Here is an 11,822-nt window from a genome sequence, read left to right on the forward strand (position 1 = left end):
TGCCCACTGTCACAGAGGTGTCATAGCCGCACAGCATGACCCTGTGTGACCACGTCATGTGTGTGCCTTGTGCTACATTGTGCATGCTGTTAGCATATGCCATGAAGAGGTCAGTAAAGTATTACTCACCTCAGAATATCCACACATGTCATCCTGGACATGGCAATTTCCGTAATACCGTACACTTGTGTGTTGGTGTGTAATTCCTCTGGCTCTGCAAGTATCCTTGGCGTTGTGTCTGCCCTGATGACGTTATCTGAGTAGTCATATGTCACCTCTGCGTCCACACGTCAGGTCCTCTGTTTGTTTCTCAACACCAACGCAGGTCCGGTCTAAGTTAAAGCTTACACATTTTGTACCCTAAATCATTGTACTAACACTTCAGAACATTTACCTTTTATTGTCATACTCAAGACCGTGCCAATAGGGATGTCACTTACAAAGCCTGTGAGGAATGAAAAGGCCTCATGTTGGTGAGTGACCCTCACCGTCTGTGTCTCCACGGTTTTCACGTCAGGCACAACAACAAGAGCTGCTCCAATTGCGGGGAGCTGACATATGAATCCAGGTGTGATATGTCCCACAAGCCACTTAGACTCCAGCAGTTGGCACAGCAGCACAATAGCTCATGGTTGGGATGTAGGACCAGTGCATGTGTGTGGGTGTGGAGACATGTGAGCCCCTCATTAGTACATCATTCCCCAGGCGACACTCGTCAGGTAAACAACAAAAGTCAGAGATGTGTAATTGCATTGACAAATAACCATGATGCAAGTGCAATGCTGCATGGGATTAGGGTGACGGCGACCACACGGCTCCATCAGAACAGCAGCCATCGTAGCCAGCACCACGACCTACGGTCCCAGCCCTGCATGTGACACAGGAGGAGTAACTGCACTTCCTCATGTCCATGATGTCCTTCACCCCGGCCAGTGACTCTGCATCAGCTTCTGGCCCACCGTACCCGTCAGGGGGCAGTTGCGCCTCAGTTGATATGCCCCTGACGCCATCATTCGCTGAGTGACGGACGCAGGCGGTGCATACGTCCCAGAACCGCTGTGACAGACATGATCGGAATGTTCATCCAGGTCCCCGCTGGTGCAACTCACAACCTCACTGCCAGATCTCCCCCAGGTGTCAGCCGTGGCGCCATTCTGGGGTGGTGCTGGCCCCGATAACACACACTGTACGGCTCCGCCGTGGTAACTGTGTGGCAGAACACCGCTCTTAATGCTGCATGGGAATGTAAACATCAATGAGCTGGCCACACCTCATTACAATTGGCGCTAATGAGTATTGGGAGGGTCAAGAAGACCCACTGACACGTGAGTGTCAGTCCCAACACCACAGGACAGGTGGACTGGGGGATGCGAGTGTTGTGGACACCTAGCCAGACACAGGTGATGTCTCAACTCAAAAGATGTATTTGGATGATTTGGCAACATTCAGTGTAGTGTTTATGTGGGCGGTTGTAACCATGGCCCTTCATCTCCCTGTTGTTGCGGTGAGGACCAACTTGTCACTCAGGTCCTTCAACTACACTAACGCTACGCTGAGCCTCTGCAGGCCTATCTTGATGAGAGTACTGTATGTATTTTTGCAAGCTTGTACAGCCACGCAGCATGTTTGTCTGTACATAGGCACGTTGTCAGACCCCCACTGCCCTACCCGGACTGACCATGTTCCCTGTCCTACCACCCCATCCCAGGAAGCATCTGCATGCAGCCCTCAAAACCACAGAACACATTCACGTTACCTACGCTGTAGAGGGTATCCAAGAGGTACAGGCACTACGCAAAGATGTCATCATCCTCCCTGACTCTGGGAGTGATGTTTAGCTACTTGACATGCATCTTTGCCTGCTACCCACACTCTCTGTGGGATATGTTTGTGTAACAGCTGCCAGTGTATGCGTTGTAGGTACAGCCAAAACGTGGCCACGCCCTTGTCGGATGCCAATCAACAACACTACTTTTGTTCCGGTGTGGCCTGGATAGCCACCACTCACTGGTCAGATCAATGACACCCAGGGAGGCTAATTAGTCCTAAGCTATGTATGTATAGAAATGTGACACTTTGCTACTGCCTACTGTTCCTTACAGATATTGGTTTACAAAAGGTAAGTAACTAGTCCTTGAAAGTACTGTGCATCTGCTGTAGGAGCATATATGTTGTGTCCTTGCTGTGATGGCAGGGTGACTAATGTACACACACCATGCCACGTGTGTAAATGACCCGTTCACATGTGTGATGGCATTACAGACCGTCAGTGACAAATGTAATTATCATGCTGTATGATGATGGTCATGTAATTGTCACTGAAAGTACACACCGCGACATGACTAAGGCTGAACAGTGCAAATGATTGCACATGTGGTGTGTGTGTGTATTGCAGTCTGCCCTCTGGGTGTGCAGACAACCTCCTACTGACATTGACATGACGTGTCTCACTGACATGATACATTGTCATGGTCACTTAGACCTGTACATCTGAAGGCTTGTATGCATGTCACATCCATTCCACACACTACAGGTATTTACCTTCGCCACGGAGGAGTGTGTGGGAGCTGGCATCTGTGTGTATCCCACACCACACTCCAAATTGTCTACATCATTTGAAGAGGTGTTGCTTGTGCCATGTACATTGTTATAGTCTTAGTCAGACAGTTGTAGACATTTCCTTAAAATTGTGTCTTGCAGGGCACCCCCTCTGGAAAGGCCGTTGCCTGACTTGGAAGCCATGAGGGAGCGCAACTGCATCCGTCGATATCGCTTCGGCCGACAGTTGATCAAGGACCTGACGGGCAGGCTTGAGGCTCACCTACAACCACGCCACAGGTATCCAAGTGCACTGACACCCAAGGTGAAGGTGATGGCAGCCCTCCATTTCTTTGCCACAGGTACCTTCCAATTTACCATAGCTGATGTGGGAGGGATGTCTCAGACCATGTTTAGCCGGGTATTGAGTGATGTTTTGGGAGCAATGTTGCTCCACCTTGATGATTTCATTACATTCCCTACTCCAGAAGAGTTGACAGATGTCAAGGGGCAATTCTATGGCCTGGGCCGTATGCCACATGTAATTGGTGCAATTGATGGTACACATGTTACTCTTGTCCCACCACAGGCTCAGGAGCAAGCGTATCGCAACAGGAAACACTACCACTCGATAAATGCCCTGGTGGTGTGTCTTGCCAACATGATTATCTCACATGTTTGTGCACGTTATCCAGGATCGTGCCACGATGCTTTCATCATGAGGCGTAGCAGGGTACCACAGATGATGCTGCAGCTGCACAACCACCGGGCATGTCTAGTTGGTGAGTATACACTGTGAGCTCTGTATGTCAGTATGTCACAACTTCATGATCTGCATCATATGATTGACTCTTGTACATGTTGTCAAATTGCAGGAGACGCCGGATATCCAAACATGCCGTGGCTAATGACTCCGCTACGCAACCCCAGGACAGCTGCAGACCAGCGTTACAACAATGCACATGTGAAGACCAGGCAGGTGATCGAACGGACCTTTGGACTCCTGAAGAGCCGCTTCAGGTGCCTGGACAAGACAGGCGGAGCCCTCCAATACAGCCCACGCAAGGTGTGTGACATCTTCACCGTGTGCTGCATGCTACACAACATGGCAGTGGAGAAGGCTGTGCCACTCTACCTGGATCCTGATGAGCTGGAACATCCGCCCGTTGAGGATGAAGGCCTTGGCCAGGATGCCAGTGATGAGGAGGGTGAAGATGATATCCGCGGTCACCTCATCCGCAACTTCTTTTCATGATGGTGAGTCCTTTCATCTTTTCAGTAAAAGATGGACTATAGAGTAGCATGGGTAGCATGCTATGTATGCAACAGACTGTAAGCAAGATCAATTGGATGTGTGTTGTGCTGTGTCACATGTTCAGTTGGAATGCTACACACATACGTGCTATGAGTGCACTCGGAATGTACAGGTGTCATACTACATCTGGCTATTCAACAGACATTGTCAAAATGACATTATACCGACCGTGACCCCTTGTGTGCCACTCTCATCCACAGCTCGCCCTGCCTGTTGTCCGTTGGGGTACATCGTGGTCATCCTGCTACTGCTCATTATGATTGCACCGTCAGCCACATCAACGGAGCATGCTTGAACATGTGGAGGAGTCAATTTGGGTAAGGACTCATATGAGGCTGTTTAGCATTGGTATGTGTAGAAATGTGTGGTACATGTTCATGTGCATGTGGTGTCATCTTGCATACATGCTACTCCATTATGTACCTCATGACATGTATGGCCACTCCCATGACAGGATAGTCACCCCTTCTGTCATCTGTTGTACTTTGATACTCTGGTGAATGCATCAATGTGTGGAGACATTGCCACAGCAACATTGCACATACCATGGCATGACATTGTGTCAGAGGTCACAACCACGGACTCTGTGGGGGATTGCAGCCTCACTGTGTGCATTAGAATGTGACTGGATCCTCACCTCCAGCTTGTGGGCCAGTCCAGTGTGAGTACCATGAAACCATGTGGTGTTGGTGTTGCCCAGTGTATGTTCCACATCTTAAGACAACTGTCCCGTGAATCAGTTAACATGGATGCATTGCCCCTTGCAGCAGTATATCATGTCACTGTCATGTCGTTACCTCAGTGCAGGTTGAGAATACTGCAACGCCAGCCTTCACAGTGAGTAGCCGTGATGTTTGGATGCACATGATGCCATGTATGTTTAGCATGACAAAGTAAAAAGTGTGAAAGATGCATATGTGAATTTCTGTGTAGCACCAGTGGAGTGCGGTCATTCACATGAATCTCTGGTCGCCGGCACCATGACTGTGCTATGGTAGGGTCTGATTATGTAGCTTGGATGGACATCACTTGCACTTAATATTTGTTGTACATGCATATCATGTTTAGCATTGTGATGCATACTTGCCACACCAAAAGACTGGCTACAGAGTGCCTTCATTGCATGTCGATCATTAACTTCCTCGTCATATGTGATACTAACAGCTGGAGTGGATTTGCTCAAGTTAGCTTACAGGGCCCTTATGGCTAACCAATATCACATACAGACTTTAGAGTTAGCGGTAGTTTGATTTCCATATGTTTCCATTTGTTACTGATGTCTACCTCATCTGTGCCTGGGAATGTGTTTATACTACATAGATCTTTTTGCATGGGTGCTCACTTGTGAGCGTTACACATGACTCTAATGGATGACAGACTGTCCCAGTTTTTATGTGTCTGTGTCACAGCATCGAATCTGATGTGATGGCATGATTAATCATCATTATTTGTCACCAGACAGTACACTTCACAGGTGTGACTGGTAGAGTGTAGCTAATGAGGTTTTTGAAGTGTCTGTGACATGAGAATGTTGTCCTAATGCTTAATTGCCTCTGTTTCAGGTCTCCCTCCCAGCAGTTCCCATCCTCTCCTTCCCTCGCCTGATCACCCTTTTGTGTCTGTTGTTTGTACTCAGACCAATGGGCTATTTGGAGGTGGAACCCTTAGAGCATCACACCAGTCTGATGAAGAAAGGTACGGCCAGTCGTTGACAGCCTTGTAGGTATTCGTAAAGCGGCATTACAGGTGACATCATGATTAGTGTAAATTGGACCTATTGACAATGCACATGTATGATTGTGATAGCTCCATGGGCTCACAATGTAGATTATCATGTTGTGCATGACGTCTGACTCCTACAGAATCTAGTGCCTGCTTGTGGCTCTACACACATGTCCGTCTAATGTGCACATATACTATTTTCAACTTAGTTACCTCATGCTTGTTAGGTGTGTAACTGTGTATTGTCCACACACATGGGGTGGGTGAAGGCTATAATACTATGTTGTGTGTGAGGTAGATGTCTTTGTTGGTGCAGTTTGGATTTGAACACACTAGCTCTTGTATACACCTGCAGACGCTGTGTGTCTTGTGCCCCACTTGACCGTAAGGGCCCTGATCCACTGACTGTGATGTGTGGTGTTTACTGTGCCATTTAGTAGTCAGTGATCCTGAGTGAGGCAGACACTCCTGCCTTCACATCCACATGTCACTTTGCGCATTGCGGCTGCCCTTGTGTTATGTGTTTGTTTAGCAATTAGTCACACCCCTCCTGCTGTCATTTATTCACTCATTGCTGCAGCTGCATACACAGCCAACATGCAGCGCACACTATCCAGGAACACAGACACCTACAGGATGACCCTCCTTCCATCCATTAATAGAGCATGCTCCGGCCACCCTACACACAGACAACACCAGACATTCACCCTCGTGCTATGAAAATGCTGTGTACTCAGTCATAGCTGCTGCTATGCGTGTGTGTGCAACACATACTGGCACAACTATGCAGATTCACATGACATTGGGTCTACGTACCACCAGGTCATGTGGCGTGTCCAACACACACACACCTTACATAGGCACACTATTGTAGAGTGTTAGCTTGTCAACACCACTAGATCCGAAAACTGTTAGCTTACAGTCACGTGCCAGAACACAACATGCTCACACCACTTCAACATTGCTGTCACAGTCAGTCAAGTTGGCACATGGGACACACACCATGACCCTGTCTCTTGGGTGTGGTGTGATTTGGCCGTTCCGGGGTTGGTATTTGTCTGGTGTGTGTTGTTTTTCTGTATGCGTTGTTCCCATTACAGTAGTATAGTACTTGTAGCTCCATAGGGGTAGGTCACCTAATCAGGTGTGCCTGTGTAGAGTGCTCCAGCCCATTGCCCACAGTCTGTCCTGCCACCGTCATCCTGTGCGGCATTAATCACATACACAGTAATGCATCATGCTGATGGTAGCTCACATACCTGAGGACACAGTTGTAGGTACTCCCTACATGGACTACTACTTTTGTGACACTGACATGTACTCCTCAAAGTGACTCTCCTGGGCCTGCCTGTGCTAGCTGTTTGGGATTCATTCCCCCCTCCAGCATTGACTGTCCCACACAGGTGTGTCTTACCATCCATGTATGTAGTTTGTGGAAATTTCTGACCAATGTGTGTCCTCACTCAGATTCTGATCCAAGTGTGTGGATGACTGCTGTTTGTTGTATACCTTGCATTTATGACATTTGCTGACACATATACATGTATGCTGTTTCAAAGATTACTCACCAAATGCGTATGATGTTTAAATTATTTATTGGGTGCTCTAGTGCATGAAACGTGAATAGGTGCTGTACAGAAAGGGGGGGGAATCCAAAATTCACTGCTGGAGATGAGATGGCTTACTGTTTCAGTCAACAGAGTCCAGCCCACAGTGCCTGACATCATTGGGCAGACTGTGACCAGCAAGTCCTTGTGGGAGAGTCTCGTAGGGGATGCTGTTGCACCCAGGGGCTATATGCCAGGTCCAGTGTCCTGGGAGAAGTCCATGGGCCACAGGCCCTCAACGCCTTCGGCGTGGACGACCCGCCTTCCTTGGGGGACCCTCATGTGCAGGCATGGACGGTGCATGGGACGCTACGTCAGAGGGTTCAACCTCCTCCCTCTCCTCCCTCCCTGTGGCTGGTGTTGCACTTTGCCGTGATGTTGCTGGCCTTGTGACACAGGGAGGGGGCTGCATGTTGGCAGCCATCTGACGTAGCACATGGACAATGTCCCTATGCACCATCAAGAGCTGAGCCTGGTGTGCCTCCACCCGTCCATAATGCAGGTCTTGCCTGGCTATTTGCTCTGCCTGCTGTTCTTTGAGCTGGTTGAGGGTCTCCGCAAGCTGGTTTACCTCACTGGTGTCCCGCCGGTATGCCTCAAGGATGTTATCGAGTTCAGCCATACCGGTCCCTGCAGCTGACTGGCCAGATTCTCGCCTCCGCCTTGCGCCACTCCCACCACCCTGACCCACATGAGCACGGCCTGCGCTTGTGGGCACATCCGATCGACGGGCCCCCCGAGTGCTGGGAGGGTGGAGGTTGTCACCAACCTCAGGGGCGCCCGACAAAGGGTGTCCCTCATTTTCAGACTGGCTCTCTTGTGAATCATGGGCAGGGCTCTGACCTGTCTGCTGGGATGTGGTGGGAATAGGTCCGGTGGTTGGCAGAGATGTAGCTGGTATAGTTGCTGCAGGGGTTTGGGATCCAGAGGAGCCAGGTTGGTTGGGGTCATCCACAGTGCGTTGAGGGACGGCGCTGGCGGTGGGGTCTGGGTCCTGCTGAGCCTGGGACTGGGATCCTTGGCCCCCCTGGCTGGGGGGGCGATCCGCATGTTGCCCTGTGTGTGGGAGAGAGAGAGACACTGTTAGGGCTATATCAAGTGACATGTGGTTTTGTTATCCATTATCAGCATCACTGTTCCACAAGCTATACATAGTTGACATTGTACAGTTGTGTATTTAGTGGTAGAAAAACACAATAGTACGATGGGGTATATACATTCTTCCAATCTCTTGACAATGACTGACACAGCCATTGCTGTGTCTTGTGTTGCCGGCACCACACGTGTAAAGAATTTGTAAGTTTCACGCAACATCCTGGATGTGGTGAAAAATCTTATGTGTGCGGCAAGCATGCACAGAGTTTAGATGCAGCATGTTGATGTAAGAGACAGAGCATCATTATTTAGCATGTCAGCTACTACTTTGGATGTCTTTTGCTGTTCCATACTGGCCAAACAATGGCAACACCGCTGGACCTGTACACCCACTTGGAGATCATGGCTTTAGAACTTGGCACTTCTCTGAGACGCATCACCTTGTCAATACCCATGTCCATGTTGGTGCTTATGTACATCCACAAAGGTAATGAGATGGGGCACTAGCTTTTTTAGAGGGCCACAATGGACTGGAGCTTCTGTTATGTGCATGTAAGAGTTGTATGCATATTCATATGAGTACGTGTTTTGTTGTGGTACATGGCAATTGGGACAGTGTTGCAATACAACGCCTGTCTCCCGGGGATGAGTTTATGTAAGGGGTGTGTACAACAGGCCATGCTATTACTTTGTTTGCAAATTGCAAGCGTCCATTGTTCATGTTTTGGCTGTCCCCTCATGTGGCATGCTGCCATTATGTTGGATTTGTGTTTATGCACAGCATGTGTGACCTTGTCCTGATGTTTGTGTTGGCAATGAGCACAGGAGGGACTTGTGCTGCCTACACCTGTGCCCATTGTGTACTATTGAGCTTTCTGAGATGTGTGTCCTGACACAGTACAGTGTTGACAGGAAATGGTGGCTGTCTTACAGGCACATGGCAGATGCTTGCTGGTACTTGTGAGACATCCCTTAACATTCAGCTCTATGGAGTTTGTGAGGCCTGTGCAGTGCTTGTGTGCAACTGTGTGTGTGCCTCAGGGATGTGCATTGAGGTGACCGAGGGACAAACACTGACTGATGGAGACAGAGGGAGAGGGCAACAGAGGGAGAGGGCCACAGAGGGAGACAGAGGGAGAGGGCGACAGAGGGAGACAGAGGGAGAGGGCGACAGAGGGAGAGGGCGACAGAGGGAGACAGAGGGCGACAGAGGGAGAGGGAGACAGAGGGAGAGGGCGACAGAGGGAGACAGAGGGAGAGGGCGACAGAGGGAGAGGGCCACAGAGGGAGAGGGCGACAGAGGGAGACAGAGGGCGACAGAGGGAGAGGGAGGGAGAGGGCCACAGAGGGAGACAGAGGGAGACAGAGGGAGAGGGAGACAGAGGGAGAGGGCCACAGAGGGAGACAGAGGGAGAGGGCGACAGAGGGAGACAGAGGGAGAGGGCGACAGAGACAGAGGGCGAGACAGGGATGGAGACAGGTAGATTGTGCTTGCTCTCTTGCTACACTGCCTTACTTTGTCACAAAATGATGCATCTCTGAAAGGTGTGTCAGCAAAATGTTAATATTTAGCAGCTGTGGTCTAGTATCTTGTGTGATCTTTACCTATCCCTGTGCATTGGGCATTATGCTTGTGTGTGTCCCTGGGACATATGGCATGAGAGCAGCCTCTTACCCTACACATTGCACCCTATGTGCCTCCCCCTTGCAACTCCCACCATTTGGTTGTGTACTGCTTGGAGTCATGGCCACCCACCCCATGCTGCTGGGCACTGTTGTTAGTCTACCCATGTAAGTTGTGTTTTTTGTACACTCACCAGACTCAATGGCTCCTTCTATTCCATGTACTCCCACCGCTGGCAGTAGGACCATGACCTTCTCCTCCCAGGGCTGGTATACAGGAGGTCTGCGGGGACCACCGCCTCCAGTGTGGTGTGCATTGGCGTAATCCTGTGCCATCTTCTTCTTCACCATCCTCCGCAGATCGTACCACCTGGCCTGGCATTCTTCCCTGGTGCGCCTGATGGGTGCAACAGCATTGACCCGGTCTACAATCCTCTCCCACAGGCGTGTTCTTTCTGCCATGCTGGTCTGTCTGACCAATGCGCCAAAGAGCTGTGGGTCGACTCTGATGACTTCATCAGTAAGTATCTCCATCTCCGGGTTGGTGAATTTTGGATTCTTGGGTGTGCTCATGGTGTGAGGTGTATGTGATTGAGGGTGTGATGGTATGTATGGATTAGGGTGTGTGTTTGTGATAGTGAAGGAGGTGGTGTTGGTGTAGATGTGATAGGGTGTATGTGTGAAGGTATGTGGCTGGAATTGTTGGTGTGCTCTCTGTTTCCTCGCAAGCATGGGTATGTTGCAAAGGATGATGGGTTGTATGTGTGGTCCCTTTTATTGGTCAAATCGTGGGTGTGGCTTAATTTGAATTTTTTGTGTGGGTGTTATATGGGGTGGGTGTTGGCTTTGTCCTCTGTTTGGCTGCTTGGCTGTGACCAGGACATTGATTGTCAAAGGTGTGTACACAGGAGACATGTTCAGTGTGGTAGTGCGACTTGTTAGCAAGGTCCTTGTGGTCGTTTTGGTGTTGGCGTTATGTGTGCTTGCAGTACTTGTGCGTGCGAGTGAGTAGTACGGGCCCTTGGCGGGTGGGGGTGTTCGCGTAGGCTTGGCCGAGGGGTGTGCGTGTCGTACTTGTGCGTGCGAGTGAGTAGTACGGGCCCTTGGCGGGTGGGGGTGTTCGCGTAGGCTTGGCCGAGGGGTGTGCGTGTCGTACTTGTGCGTGCGAGTGAGTAGTACGGGCCGTTGGCGGGTGGGGGTGTTCGCGTAGGCTTGGCCGAGGGGTGTGCGTGTCGTACTTGTGCGTGCGAGTGAGTAGTACGGGCCCTTGGCGGGTGGGGGTGTTCGCGTAGGCTTGTTGGGGGGGGGGTGCGTGTCGTACTTGTGCGTGCGAGTGAGTAGTACGGGCCGTTGGCGGGTGGGGGTGTTCGCGTAGGCTTGGCCGAGGGGTGTGCGTGTCGTACTTGTGCGTGCGAGTGAGTAGTACGGGCCGTTGGCGGGTGGGGGTGTTCGCGTAGGCTTGGCCGAGGGGTGTGCGTGTCGTACTTGTGCGTGCGAGTGAGTAGTACGGGCCCTTGGCGGGTGGGGGTGTTCGCGTAGGCTTGGCCGAGGGGTGTGCGTGTCGTACTTGTGCGTGCGAGTGAGTAGTACGGGCCCTTGGCGGGTGGGGGTGTTCGCGTAGGCTTGTTGGGGGGGGGGTGCGTGTCGTACTTGTGCGTGCGAGTGAGTAGTACGGGCCGTTGGCGGGTGGGGGTGTTCGCGTAGGCTTGGCCGAGGGGTGTGCGTGTCGTACTTGTGCGTGCGAGTGAGTAGTACGGGCCGTTGGCGGGTGGGGGTGTTCGCGTAGGCTTGGCCGAGGGGTGTGCGTGTCGTACTTGTGCGTGCGAGTGAGTAGTACGGGCCCTTGGCGGGTGGGGGTGTTCGCGTAGGCTTGTTGGGGGGGGTGCGTGTCGTACTTGTGCGTGCGAGTGAGTAGTACGGGC

This window comes from Lissotriton helveticus, chromosome 4_1 (genome assembly GCF_964261635.1).
Source record: "Lissotriton helveticus chromosome 4_1, aLisHel1.1, whole genome shotgun sequence".
In the NCBI taxonomy this organism is placed as follows: Eukaryota; Metazoa; Chordata; class Amphibia; order Caudata; family Salamandridae; genus Lissotriton; species Lissotriton helveticus.